We start from the raw sequence: 15,253 nt of genomic DNA on the forward strand, positions 1-15,253 counted from the left end.
TCTTGAATTCTGTCCCATTATCACTTCTAATGACTTTCACTTTTCTTTCAAGTTGATTTTCCATTTTCAGCACATAGGTTCTGATCAAATCTGAGGTTTCATCCTTGCTGCCCATAAAGTATACCCAAGTAAATCTTGAGTAATCATCTGTGATCACTAGGCAGTATCTCTTCTTTCCAATACTTGGAACACTCACTGGACCAAACAAATCAATGTGTAGTAGTTCCAAGACCTCATCAATAGTATTTATCAATTTGCTCTTATGTGAGGATTTATGTTGTTTCCCTTTGAGGCAAGATGTGCATTTTTCTTCAAGCTTGAATTCTCTTGTGGGAAGGCCAACAACATGTTTACCTTTCACTAGCTTGTTCATATTATTCAAGATGACATGACACATCTTCCTATGCCACAGTTTAGTCTCATTTTCAGTGGCTTTAGGCACAAAGCATGAACTACCTCTAGATGTAGCAGTGTTCATTCTCAGTTCATATAGGTTGCCATTTCTTGGAGCCATCATCATGATCATTTCAGTTGGAATCATAAATTCAGGCTTTAGGATTAGGCAGTGTTCATCATTGAAGGCAAGTTTGTACCCTTTGTCACAAACTTGAGAAATGCTAAGTAGATTATATTGTAGTTCTTCAACATGCAGCACATTCTCAAAGGATACCTTTCCATTGGTGAGTGTTCCTCTTCCAAAAATCTTCCCACCATTTTCATCACTCCCAAAGGCAACTGGACCTTCATACTTTCTTTCATAATTGATAAGAGCTCCCTTGTCACAGGTCATGTGCCTGGAACATCCACTGTCCATGTACCATAGGTCATTACTGTTCAAGGACTGTTCCTGCACATATACACAAAAGAGAATCAGTTGGATTCTGAGTCACAAACTACGCCAGTTTGCAATTCAGATCCAAGTGAAGATTTATCAGGAGTTGGAACTGGAAGTGGAAGTGGATCTTCATAGATAACTTCACATTCTACTTCTTGTAACACTCGTTAACTCCGGTTTGAAGAACTAAAGCTTGTAGAGTATGTATAAGGGCTGTGGAAAAATTATTTTTTTGGTGCTCGGGGCAGTCGGGGTTAGTGTTTCTTCAATCGAGTCGGCGGTGCGCGAATTTTCGTTTAAATGTTAAAGTAAGTGTTGTAAAAAGGAACCGTCAACCCTATCAACTCGGGTGACATATTTATGATGAATGAAAAGGTTTAAGATGGAATTTGGTCCATTCGGGGTTGATTCGGTTAACAAATGGTTTTAAGGATTATTTCACGCGCATTCGACCCGATTTGACTATCTTTGGGCCTTGGGCCAATTATTGGGCCTTGGGCCAAGTATTGGGCCTTAGGCCAAAGTGTTGGGCTTGTGCGGCCCATTAGGCTAAAGTTTTCCTACAGTCTAGTTTAGTAACGCGTTATGTATAATTTACAGGCCCTTGCTTGTGATTTTGCCCTTAGGAACTTCCTAGCTCGTTGCAAGTATTCGAGCGATCTCAGGTGAGTTCTTGATGCCCCGTTTAACTCTTTTTAAGTTTTTGGGCTAGCATGCACACCTAAGTGTTTTTCTTACTTGATGAAATGTTATGAATGGTTTTACATAGGCTTGCTAGTATCGGTAGGCCTTGGAATGTTATGGAATGTGTATGTATATATATATATATATATTTATATATATTTAGAATGGCCATTATTTGGCGAATGTTGTAGTCGTCTCGACTACTGAATGTTGCGTATGCCTACCTTGTGTTTGCACGCGCCGAATGTTACGTGTTTGGGTTGTACGTTTGCTCGACCCTGAATGTTTGTAGTCGTCTTGACTACTGAATGTTGTGTATGCCTACTTTGTGTTTGCATGCGCTGAATGTTACGTGTTTGGGTTGTACGTTTTCTCGGCCCTGAATGTTATTATTCAATGTTATATATATGTATAATGATATATATAGGAATGCACGTATAGAGATGCTCATACGTAAGGATGATTATTTATTTGAATGTGGTGACCTAACCGATGTACTTCCGTTTACCGTTTTAAAACCGTTGGAATGATTATCAAAACTGTTGCTACTTATTTAAAACTTGAACTCACTCAGCTTAACCTGACTTTGTGTGCATGTTAGTGTGAGTTTCAGGTTAGGAAGAGGATGCCTTATTGCTTGGACGTGCACAGAGCTACTTGGACGGTGAAGGGCATACTGGAATGAAGAATTACTTATAAACCTTTTATTTCAAAAGACTTTTAAAAGTTATGATTAATTTTGATTTTGGGAACTTATTCATCTATTTACGTTTTCCGCCAAATTATACTCTGTAATGCTATTTTAATGCAAAGAATTGTTTTTTAAGTTTAATTAATTTCTCAAGTGTTTTGTATGATTACCAACTGTGGGGTTTCCCGGGGTTCGAGGCCTTACAAGTTGGTATCAAAGCCTTGGTTCGAGGGATCCGAGCATTCCCGAATGCTTGGACTTGAACTGTATGAAAAGAGACCAGTATGCCAACCGCGAGTAGCTGCACGTCAAGAGGTAACTTTAGATTATTAGTCATTCCTTTAAGTTTAAAAGTTTCCAGTATGTGATTAACTGTTTAAGTGTTAGATAGAATGCTAATGTGGGTAGGGGCAGGGGGTGATTAGGACGGGCGGGTAAAGTAAACGGCTAATTACACTTGATCAACGTCATTAGCAGTTTAACCTTACCTCACATGTTCTAAATGCCACTTGTACCTGACCATATTAAAATTCTGTCTTTGTAGGGATAAGTCATGGTTAATACTCGAGCAGCTAAGAGAGGTGTTTCTAGTGTTCGTGGTCGTGTTCGTAAACCACGTGCCGAAGTCGAGAGTGAGATTCCTACTTCCCAGCAGGACACCCCGATTCATGAGGAGGGGGATAACCCCGCCTTAGATCCTGCTATGCGCGGCTATCGCGGATGAGGTTTACCAGGTGCTCCATAGCGCCATTCCCGAGATCGTTGCTGAGGCCGTCAGGGCCATGGAGGAGTCACTGGTTGGTAAGGGTTAGGATAAGGGAAGGAAGAGTAATGAGGTACAGGTCAAAGAGGAAGAGGAAGTGTATGTGCCAAGTGGGGATGATGATGAGGTGCGGACCGTTAGTGTATCGACCCAGGGTTGCTCGTATGGTGACTTTAAAAAGTGTGACCCCCCTTCTTTCGATGGTACTAAAGATGCATTGGCAGCACATCAGTGGGTGAGAGAGATGGAGGCTGTTCTGAGGGTTAGTAAGTGCAAGGGGGAGGATATGGTGACTTATGCTACTGCCTCGTTTCGTTCCGAGGCACTATGTTGGTGGGATAACTTGGCGCAAGCTATGGGTGATCGTTCTATTAGGAGGATGACGTGGGATGAGTTGAAGAGATTGGTTCTCGATCAGTTTTGTCCTCCGCATGAATTGGATAAGATAGAACAGGAATTCTTGACCTTGGAGGCTGGTAGTATGTCGCATCGGGAGTATACCACAAAGTTCAACAAGATGGCTCGCTTATGTCCCGATCTGGTTACCCCTGAGGCAAAAAGGATTAAGAAGTATGTGAAGGGCCTCCCGGTGGATGTTCGTAGGGGTGTGGTGACCACCGACATGAACTCCTTTCACTCGGTGGTTACCTTGGCAGGTACATTGTATGAGCAAAGGGAGAAGTTACCGTCGAACGAGGCTAGGAAGACCTGGAACACTAATTCGTATGGTAAGCGGCCTGGGGGAAACAATTTTAGTTCATCTGGCAAGAGGGTGAAGACTGAAACTTCTGAGTTTAGAAGGGATGCGGCGTTCGGTAACTGCAAAAAGTGCGGCAAAATACACAAGAGGGAGTGTAAGAGTGGGTCCGGCACCTGTTTTCGTTGTGATAAGGTCGGGCACCCCCATTACGAGTGCCCGACTCTGACTTGTTTCCGCTGCAGGGGTTCTGGTCACTTGTCATCAAACTGTTCTACCAGTAAGGTGGGGGGGTCCGGTCAGGGGACTTCCTCAAGAGGGAAGATGGATGAGAAGCCGAAGGCCAGGGCGAGGGCCTTCAACATCTCCAAGAAGGAAGCAAAAGGGGATGTGGATGTCGTTTCAGGTACTTTTTCCTTATTTAGCTTTCATTTCACCGTTATAATTTCTTATTCCTTTGAAATCGTATGTGTTGATCGTGTAGCTAAGCAGTAGTATAATATTGTCCTAGGTACCTTTCTACTTGATGAATTACAGGCGTCAGTCTTATTTGATTCGGGCGCCAGTAGAAGTTTTGTGTCTACCGCTTTCTGTTCTTCGTTGAACAAATCGTCCGAGCGCGTAGTCGATGTGTTTGAAGTTGAGGTCGCCGTAGGAAAATCCGTGTCCGTGTCTAGGGCTATTCAGGGTTGTACCATCGAGTTGTCTGGGTATAGATTTCCCGTGCAATTGTATTTGATGCCGCTTGGCTGCTTCGACGTGGTGCTCGGGATGGATTGGCTCGTGAATGTTGATGCGCAGATCATTTGTGGTCAAAAACTCGTTCGTCTAAGGGCCCCGGATGGGACTCAAATTACGGTCTTCGGTGATCGGAATGTTGCGACGCCACATATTATATCCATGATTAAGGCGAGGAAGTTGATGCAGCGGGGGTGCGGGGCGTATCTGGCGTATGCTATGAATGTGAATACCGAGGCGACTACTGTCGGTGATGTTCCTATTGTTCGGGATTTCCCGGATGTATTTCCAGATGATTTGTCAGATGTGCTGCCGGATCGCGAGGTCGAGTTCCAGATAGACCTTGTACCGGGCGCCAAACCCGTTGCCCGAGCTCCCTACCGCCTAGCGCCGAACGAAATGAAGGAGCTTATGGCTCAGTTGGAAGACTTGCTCGATAAGGGCTTTATTCGAACGAGCATCTCACCTTGGGGTGCCCCGGTCCTGTTCGTTAAAAAGAAGAACGGTAGCATGCGGATGTGCATTGACTATCGTGAATTAAACAAGCTCACTGACAAAAATCGGTACCCTCTCCCAAGGATCGACGATTTATTTGATCAGCTCCAAGGAGCTAGTTGGTTCTCGAAGATCGACCTTAGGTCCGGGTATCATGTTAGGACATGAAATGTCATGTGTATGTCCCCAGTTCTATCAGGATGGTTCGATATGAAAATAACGATCGTGAAACCAAGTTAACGGACTGAAAATGTCAAAAGAAACTGATTCGATCGAATCAGTGACTGATTCGATCGAACCAGGACTCATTCGATCGAATGAGATACTCATTCGATCGAATCAGTATACGATATATAAACGAAACTTAGGAAATTTCACAAGGGGGAGCACACATTACACACAGTCACGAACCTGCTACTGCCGAAAATCCTCTCTGCCCATCTTCGTCGTGTCGGTCTTTTCCTCCGTCCCTAGGTGTCAAACCGTCTTAGGAATCGTAACCGTGCGTTGTTGATCACCACCGAATCGCCGTGTTAGAGGATTCCGCACTCTAACACGTTGCCCCGTGAATCGTTGGGAAACCGTGTCCCGCACCGGTCCGACATATCATCAGCTGAAGATTCGGGAGGAAGATATTCCTAAGACTGCCTTCCGCACTAGTTATGGACATTACGAATTTCTGGTGATGTCTTTCGGTTTGACCAACGCACCGGTTGCGTTCATGGATCTTATGAACCAGGTGTGTAGACCGATGCTCGATCGTTCGGTTATTGTGTTCATCGATGACATTCTTGTGTACTCTAAAAGTGAAACCGATCACGCCGGTCATCTCAAGGAAGTGTTGGAGGCTCTGCGGAAACACAAATTGTATGCAAAATTTTCTAAGTGTTCCTTTTAGTTACGTGAGGTTCAATTTTTGGGCCATGTCATTAACCCGGGTGGTATTCTGGTTGACCCCGCAAAGGTGGAAGCCGTGAATGAATGGGAGTCTCCTAAGTCTCCGACCGAAATCCGTAGTTTTCTAGGTTTGGCGGGGTATTACCGCCGCTTTATTCCTGATTTTTCGAAAATTGCCTCTTCGCTAACCAAGCTAACTAAGAATAGTGTTAAGTTTGTTTGGGGTACGGAGCAGGAGGAAGCTTTTCTCGAGTTGAAGAACAGATTGACTCATGCCCTGATCTTAGCTTTACCTGATGGCACCGACGATTTGGTGGTGTATTCTGATGCCTCTTATCAGGGGCTTGGGTGTGTTTTGATGCAGCGAGGTCGAGTCATCGTTTATGCCTCACGAGGCGAATTATCCTACCCAAGATTTAGAACTGGCAGCGGTTGTATTTGCACTTATGTTGTGGAGACACTATTTGTACGGTGTTCCATGCGTTATTTATACCGACCATAAGAGCTTAAAGTATTTCTTCGAGCAAAAGGAACTGAATATGCGGCAGCGTAGATGGTTGGAGTTGATTAAGGACTACGACCAGGAGATCATGTACCATCCGGGTAAGGCTAACGTGGTGGCCGACGCGTTAAGCCGGAAGGAGAGACCAAAACCTATTCGTGTGAAATCCTACCAGCTTATTCTCAAACCCGACATTTTGAAACAATTAGCCAACGTACAGAATGAAGCGTTGTAGGTGGAATGGATTATGTCATAGCGTATTTGGGGTCAGGAAAATTGTTGGAAGACATAGGTGATGGGGTAAAATATAAGGATGGTCGTTTATGGGTACCGAGGTATGGAGGATTCAGAGATAAAATTTTGGATGAGGTACATAAGTCGCGCTATTCTATTCACCCGGGCGCGACCAAGATGTACCAAGACTTGAAGAAAAATTATTGGTGGCCTGCAATGAAATTTGAGGTGGCTCAGTACGTGACTAAGTGTTTGACGTGTCTACAGGTTAAGGCCGAGCATCAGAAGCCATTTGGGAAACTTCAGCCGTTGGAAATACCTGAGTGGAAATGGGAACATCTTACCATGGATTTCGTGACTAAACTGCCTCGTACTCCTAGGGGCAATTATGACACCATTTGGGTAATTATGGATAGACTGACCAAGAGCGCTCATTTCTTGCCGATTCGAGAGACTTTTAACTCAGAGCAGCTGGCCGATGTGTTTATTCGTGAGATCGTCTCTAGGCACGGGGTGCCGGTGTCTATTGTTTCGGATAGGGATACACGTTTCACCTCAAGGTTTTGGAAAAGGTTTCACGAGGAGATGGGCACCAAACTCCTCATTAGTACTGCTTATCACCCGCAGACGGATGGTCAGTCCGAGAGGACCATTCAGACTCTCGAGGATATGTTGCGGGCTTGTGTTATCGACTTTGGTGGTAGTTGGGACCGTCACTTACCGTTGGTGGAGTTTTCGTATAATAACAGTTATCACGCTACGATTGGGATGCCACCGTTTGAGATGTTGTATGGTAGGAGGTGTAGAACTCCTGTCTGTTGGGGTTCCATTGGTCAAAAGCAGTTAGGTAGTTTAGAGGTGGTCGAGGCTACGACTGAGAAACTCGACAAGATCAAAGCATTTATGAAGGCCGCGCAGGATCGTCAGAAGTCTTATGCAGATAAAAGGCGAAGGCCTATTGTGTTTAAGGTTGGGGATCGGGTTATGTTAAAAGTTTCTCCTTGGAAGGGCATTATTCGTTTTCGTAAGAGGGGGAAGCTCAGTCCGAGGTTTATAGGCCCGTTCCGTATTTTGGCCCGAGTTGGTGAGGTAGCTTATAGACTGGATTTACCCGAGGAGCTCGCGGGGATTCACCCTTCTTTCCCGTGTCTCATCTGAGGAAATTCTTAGCGGATGAGGAGGCCCATATAACTCTTGACGATATTGAGCTCGATGGTAAGCTGAACTACGTCGAGCAACCGATTGCTATCCTTGACCGTCAGGAGAGACGACTGAGGAATAGGTGGTTAGGCAGGTGATGGTGCAGTGGAGATACCGTAGGGGTTCCGAGGCTACTTGGGAGTCCGAAGACGAGATGAGGAAGCATTATCCGCAGTTGTTCCTATTGCATCGGGATTCGGGGACGAATCCCATTGTAAGGGGGTGGACTTGTAACACCCGTTAACTCCAGTTTGAAGAACTAAAGCTTGTAGAGTATGTATAACTCTCGGGACTTAACCGACGTTTCTCGGAAGCCTTCACATCATCAAGGTACGTTAAAGAACCTAACTATTCCTTCCATTTTGCCTTACACTTGAATCTAGAAGGACTAGAGTGTAATATCTTAAGTTATAACATAAAAAAAATAATAAAAACCCTAGCCACACTAGCTGGGCGATCGGCAGCTTCTCCAAGACCAAGACCCACGTTTTTTTTCTTGTGCAGCCAATTCTAAGCCTTAGAACTTCAATCCAAGGTATGTGCTACGATTCCCCAAGTCTTTTTCACGTTAATTGACCCTCATATTGCGCGTATTGATCGAAAAACGTCTTGTTGTAGGCTAACCGGGTGGCTGCCCAATTGAGCGTTTCCGGGGCTGATTTGAGTGAGGTTTTCACATCAAAATCCCACTAGGTATGACATGTTCATCATATTATAATTTCATGGTCATTGGACGTGTTTAGGTCAGTCAATCGATTTTAGTTCGAAAACTAGGGTTTACCGGGTGTAGAATTGCAAATTGTTGAGCTTGATGCGTTAGTTGATCGGATGACCGACCGATTCTGTTTGTGCAGCCCTAGGGAGGTTTAAGGGCTGTGGAAAAATTATTTTTTTGGTGCTCGGGGCTGTCGGGGTTAGTGCTTCGTCAATCGAGTCGGCGGTGCGCGAATTGTCGTTTAAATGTTAAAGTAAGTGTTGTAAAAAGGAACCGTCAACCCTATCAACTCGGGTGACATATTTATGATGAATGAAAAGGTTTAAGACGGAATTTGGTCCATTCGGGGTTGATTCGGTTAACAAATGGTTTTAAGGATTATTTCAAGCGCATTCGACCCGATTTGACTATCTTTGGGCCTTGGGCCAATTATTGGACCTTGGGCCAAGTTGTTGGCCCTTGGGCCAAGTATTGGGCCTTGGGCCAAGTGGTTGGGCCTTGGGCCAAGTATTGGGCCTTAGGCCAAAGTGTTGGGCTTGTGCGGCCCATTAGGCTAAAGTTTTCCTACAGTCTAGTTTAGTAACGCGTTATGTATAATTTACAGGCCCTTGCTTGTGATTTTGCCCTTAGGAACTTCCTAGCTCGTTGCAAGTATTCGAGCGATCTCAGGTGAGTTCTTGATGCCCCGTTTAACTCTTTTTAAGTTTTTGGGCTAGCATGCACACCTAAGTGTTTTTCTTACTTGATGAAATGTTATGAATGGTTTTACATAGGCTTGCTAGTATCGGTAGGCCTTGGAATGTTATGGAATGTGTATGTATATATATATATATATTTATATATATTTAGAATGGCCATTATTTGGCGAATGTTGTAGTCGTCTCGACTACTGAATGTTGCGTATGCCTACCTTGTGTTTGCACGCGCCGAATGTTACGTGTTTGGGTTGTACGTTTGCTCGACCCTGAATGTTTGTAGTCGTCTTGACTACTGAATGTTGTGTATGCCTACTTTGTGTTTGCATGCGCTGAATGTTACGTGTTTGGGTTGTACGTTTTCTCGGCCCTGAATGTTATTATTCAATGTTATATATATGTATAATGATATATATAGGAATGCACGTATAGAGATGCTCATACGTAAGGATGATTATTTATTTGAATGTGGTGACCTAACCGATGTACTTCCGTTTACCGTTTTAAAACCGTTGGAATGATTATCAAAACTGTTGCTACTTATTTAAAACTTGAACTCACTCAGCTTAACCTGACTTTGTGTGCATGTTAGTGTGAGTTTCAGGTTAGGAAGAGGATGCCTTATTGCTTGGACGTGCACAGAGCTACTTGGACGGTGAAGGGCATACTGGAATGAAGAATTACTTATAAACCTTTTATTTTAAAAGACTTTTAAAAGTTATAATTAATTTTGATTTTGGGAACTTATTCATCTATTTACGTTTTCCGCCAAATTATACTCTGTAATGCTATTTTAATGCAAAGAATTGTTTTTAAGTTTAATTAATTTCTCAAGTGTTTTGTATGATTACCAACTGTGGGGTTTCTCGGGGTTCGGGGCCTTACAAGTGAGTCTGAGTCTGACCCAACTTTCACAACCTGTGATATCGTAAGATTTTCATTTTGTTCAATCACATAGTCTTTCTGTTCATTCAAATCCTTCTTTGTCTTCCACTGAAACCCTCTTGGTTCATAACCTTACTTCATCAAGAACTTTTCATCCCCATTAAGAACACCAGGTCTCATTTTAGATTTTCCATTGTCATTTGACCTTTTGTTCTTTACAGGTTTGCTTGATACTTTTGTATCATCCTTGATTTTCAAAACTTGTTTCAGTCTCTTTTCCAAAACTGATCTTTTCTCTTCATCACTTGAGGTGTTCTTCTCTTCATTCAAGTATCTTTGATACATCTCCTTGTATCCTTTCATGTCAAAACCACAGACCACATCAGGGACCACAAACTCTTCTTCTTCAAACCAGCAAGAATCAGTATGATGACCATAAGCATCACACTTCTTGCACCATACCTTGGCAAAGCTTCCCATATCCTCAAGTAAATGTTTGTCTTTAATTCTGTTACTTGGTTTGGGGAAATCAAAACCTAGGGAAGTTTTTGGACATAGAGAGTTGTTGAAGTCCATTATGACTGGCTTGTTCAGATCAGGTTCCAGATGATATTTCTCTTTAACAAACACAATTGGTTTCAACTTGGATGGTAATTTTGAACAGCTTCCTTCTTCTTTTGCAGCAAATCTTCTCATTGGTACATACTCCACATCTCCAATATCAAACAGTTCATGATTAGAGAAAACTGGATAGATTGGAGGATGGGACTGATCATACGAAGATTTCTTTGTCACTTCATTTCTTTTCTTGATTTCTGGTTGTGGTCTTGCACAAATGTCAAATACCACATGTTCTTTTCTTATCTGTTCATAATGTTTCTTCATCTTGGGAGTCATCTTTGGCAATAGAGGAATCTTTTCATCTTTTCTTCTTGTTTGATCCCTTCCTTTTCTTCTTACTCTTAGATGATTTGGTACCGCCCACAGCTGCAAGTTCTCTCCTCACTGGAGTATTCACTCCATTTCTTTTTCTCACTATCCTTCTTTACATCCTTCTTGACTTCTGGTTTCTCATTCTGCTTCATCACAAACTCTTCATTTTCATCAACAATCACATCTTCATATTGTTTTACAAATTTAGCTTTGTCTTCAAACACATTCTTAAATTGTTTCAGATACTCATTTCTACTTTCCTTGTCTACTCTTAGTGGATAACTGTCACAGAAAGGTGGAGGCACCTTCTTGTATTTCTCTTCATCTGTCATTTTGTCCACAAATCCCACTATGTTTCCTATAGACACAAGCTTTTTCAAGAATTCCATTTGAATTAACAATTCAGCATTTTTAAGCTTTTCTTCAGCATACAACTTTTTCAATCCCTCAATCTCAACGGTCATTTTTGATTGAGTTCTGTATGCTACATACAATCTTCTTCTAGCCTCATAATTTGATTCTCAAAGGTTGCTTCACTGGTTTCATACACATTCAAAAATACTTCCTTTCTACCACATTCAGTCTTCCATTTTCCAACTTCCTGATTGAGTTCATCAATTATAATAAGAAGATCAGAAATTGAAATATCATAATGTACCTATGCATTTAAAGATTCTGACTTGTCCTGAACTTTGGCCATGAAAGCAACGTTTGCTTTTTCAATCTCAACTGCGTGGTTACTCCAATCAAACTCCCCATCTTGAGGCACCCTTGTTACTGCAACGTTCCCTTGATCCCTAACCTGATTCACATTGTTTTGATTGACTCTGTTCTGGTTATTGTGAATCTGTAGTTGGTTGTTCCTTTGAGGCTGAAAGGGTTGTTGCTGGGGTCTATTCTGGTTTTGATAGGGGTTTTTATTGGTGATCTGATTTCTCTGATGTTGGAAGTTTTGGTTCTGATTTTGGGAAAATTGATTTTGATTCACTTGGCTTCCAACTTGCTTGGGCATGTTGCACTCTCTTGCGACATGTCCAGGTTGTTGACAGTTGTAACAGATTGATTTTGATTTTTCAAAACCTATTCTCTCATTTGGTCCATTGAAGCTTGATCTTCCTGTTCTATTGTATAACCTCTTGCTTCTCATAGCCAACATGGCAGCTTGCCATTTGATGTCCATATCTTCCAAGTCATCAGCATCAATCTGCTCAAGGTCTTCCTGCACAATGCTTGTGTTGATCAGGTTCTTGGCCACAAATGCATGATATGACTCAGTAAACATAGAGAACAATACTTGGTAGTCAGTTCCTTGAGTTGTATTGTTCTGCACAAATGTTGACTGTCCACTTGCTGTTGAGGCTACATCATCTTCTAACAAATGAACATTAAATCTTGGCTGTCTACCACATGTTGAATTTGTCTCAGATGGCTCTTCAATGATTGGCTGCTGATTCTTGATTGAGAGATTTCCCATTGGAGCAACAAGAGCATTGTTCACTTTAAAATTGGGCTTATCTTCTCTAATCATGTGGTTTTCGATCATTTCGTGTTCTGCAGCTTTGAGGAATGCAATTACATCATCCAACTTAAAGTTGGGGAAATTTGCCTTTTCCTTGATGAATTTGCTGGCTGTATACCACTCACCAGACAAAGATGACAGAAGCTTCTTGCTTAGCTCAAAATTGAGATCTGCAGGTCAGTTGTTCTTATATCATTCACAATCACCATGAACCTTTGCAGGACTGATTTTAGTCTTTCTCCATCTTTAAACTTGAATCTACCCAGCTGTTGCTTCAGTCTATCTTTCTTAATATCTCTCAGTTTTGTATTTCCCTCAAACATATCAATAACTGCCTCATACATATCTATAGCAGTTTTGTGATGATTGACGGTTGTCAGTATTTCCCAAGACAGACCTAGCTTTAGCATAGATAGTGCTTTGTCATATCTCTTCTTAATTTTTAGCTCTACAGTGGCACTATTGTTTGCAGCAGTAGAAGCAACATAGTTTCCCTCTATAATAGATGTCCAAAGTTCTGGTTCATTGTAGTTTACAGCGGCTTCGAAAAGCACCTTCCATTTGATAAAATTTTCTTGTCCAAGAAATCTAGGAATTTTGTTGGTAGAAACTTCTTGGTCTTCCATTTCTGCAGATCTGAACTTTTATGCAGCCAAACAGAGTAAAGCTTCAAGCTTTTTCACGAACCTTCAGTCCCGTGGCCTTCAGTGAGCTTCCAAAGCTCTGATACCACTTGTCAGGACCGGGAGTTAGGTGCAAACCTTGGAAAAGTTGACAAGAACACACTGACACAGTTACCCAAAGGCCTATTGAATATCCCGGCGGAATCAGGATATCCAACAAATGGGAAAGAAGGTATGATGTTGTAGACACGAAACAATAACGGATAATCAATAAGAACACAAAAAAAGACAAAGATTCACTGTATTTAATATATAATTTAATAGAACAGTGAAAGGAATGTCTAGGGTTTCGTGTACGATGGCGGCGGCTGTACGAGGAAACAAAATAGAATATTCTTTGCAATGTTTCTCGTATTGTGTCACACCCCAACCTAAGGCGGAAATGTCGGGGCGTGATCCAATTGCTCACAGCTCGAAGATACTATCAAAAATATAAATGACAATATCTAATTAATTATTTTGTTCAAATAACACACACAATAATCAAATACAATGATACAATTCAATTAAATAGATACAACCATTTAAATTCCAGCTTGTCTTCATTATAATCCTAAGGTCTTTCTAAATGTCCAAACTTCAATCTTCAATTAACCTGCATATGGAAAATGGAGTTTGATCAACAAACATATTGAGTGAGATGATCACCAATTTGACACAACATTAAATAATAGCATATATATATATATATATAGTTGATAAATGATAAATGCGCAAACCAACCATGTGATAATAATCAATTAAATCATAACAATCATGCATATAACCAAATCGTGTGTGCCAATGAAATCGTTGCCAAGCGAATCGGGCATTGATTACAATGACTAAGGTTGTCGTTTTACCTTTGCCAAGCGAATCGGGCTCCGGTTACTAAGACGAGCGTCTGATCATACTAATGAGAACCCTATACAAAAGGGGATATGTTGGACCTCTCCGAAACATTATCAAGTAAACAGTTAAACAAGTAGCAAATAGCATTCAACTAATATTCACACAATAATTATGTTTGCGATTTTGAGTATATATATAGAATAGAAAATATTAGTAAGTACGCATATGTCCCCAAAACGTTAGAAAACAGTGTATAAAAAGGGGAATGATCAAACTCACCTTAGACGGAAGGCAAGTGATTAATAAATTCGACAAACGAACTAATGATTTAAGCGAGTCGTCCAATACGCGTCCAATGAGATTAATGATCAGAGTCTGAAACTTTGTGATATGAAACTATAAATAAAAAAAACTTAATGCCGCTGGAATCAATCCAAACAGATGAGTAGAACTCTTGTTATGTTGATTTTAATGTTTAAACGAGTCGAGTCTGACCAGAATCCGAACTTCGAGTCGGGAGTCAGATTTTGGTCAGAACCCTTAAAATTTAATTATGAGAAGAAAAGTCTTCTGGACCGAACATTGAATCTAACCAGAAGTATGAGAAAATGAGAAGTCAAAGTTGTTGACTGTTTTACCCTTTATCGGGTTTTGAAGCAATTGACCAGTCAACACCCTTCAATCACCGAAATTGATTGAATATTATTGACTAGGGAATATGTATGAACGATTTTACAATTTACAACTTACCCAGAAAGTGAAAGGATTAATGAGAAACGGAAGTCAAAGATCCTAAAGCAAGCAAAGTCAACGAACAAGTCTTGAATCTTTAACGAATATGCACAAACCGAAGGGTTTACGAGCTGAGCAGACGGTAGGACAGCTGGAGTATGATCTTTAGGGTTTGATTAAAGTTTACAGCAGATGGTTATGTCTTGTTTAAATAGAAAAACATAAAACGAACTAATTATGGGCTTTTGGCCCGTTTAAGCAAGTAAATATGGTTTAAGGGAAAGAATCACGAAAAGATTCATAAAGATCTGATCTTGGGCAGTAAGAAACGAATTAGGAATGATATTTTAGTTGTATTATGTTTACTTGGTCCTTAATTCACTCAAACATGCTTAAAATAAACGATTTTATACCTTAACGAACTAGGAAACGAGTTTAAACAACACGATCTGACCAGTGGTGCCATAGCGCCACGCGGCCAACCTTTGGTTGTGCCGTCGTGCAGTGCCCCGGCTACATGGGGT

The sequence above is a fragment of the Bidens hawaiensis genome, unplaced genomic scaffold (genome assembly GCF_021521415.1).
Source record: "Bidens hawaiensis isolate Kalapana, Puna unplaced genomic scaffold, B.hawaiensis_p1.1 tig00065401_1, whole genome shotgun sequence".
NCBI classification, from domain to species: domain Eukaryota; kingdom Viridiplantae; phylum Streptophyta; class Magnoliopsida; order Asterales; family Asteraceae; genus Bidens; species Bidens hawaiensis.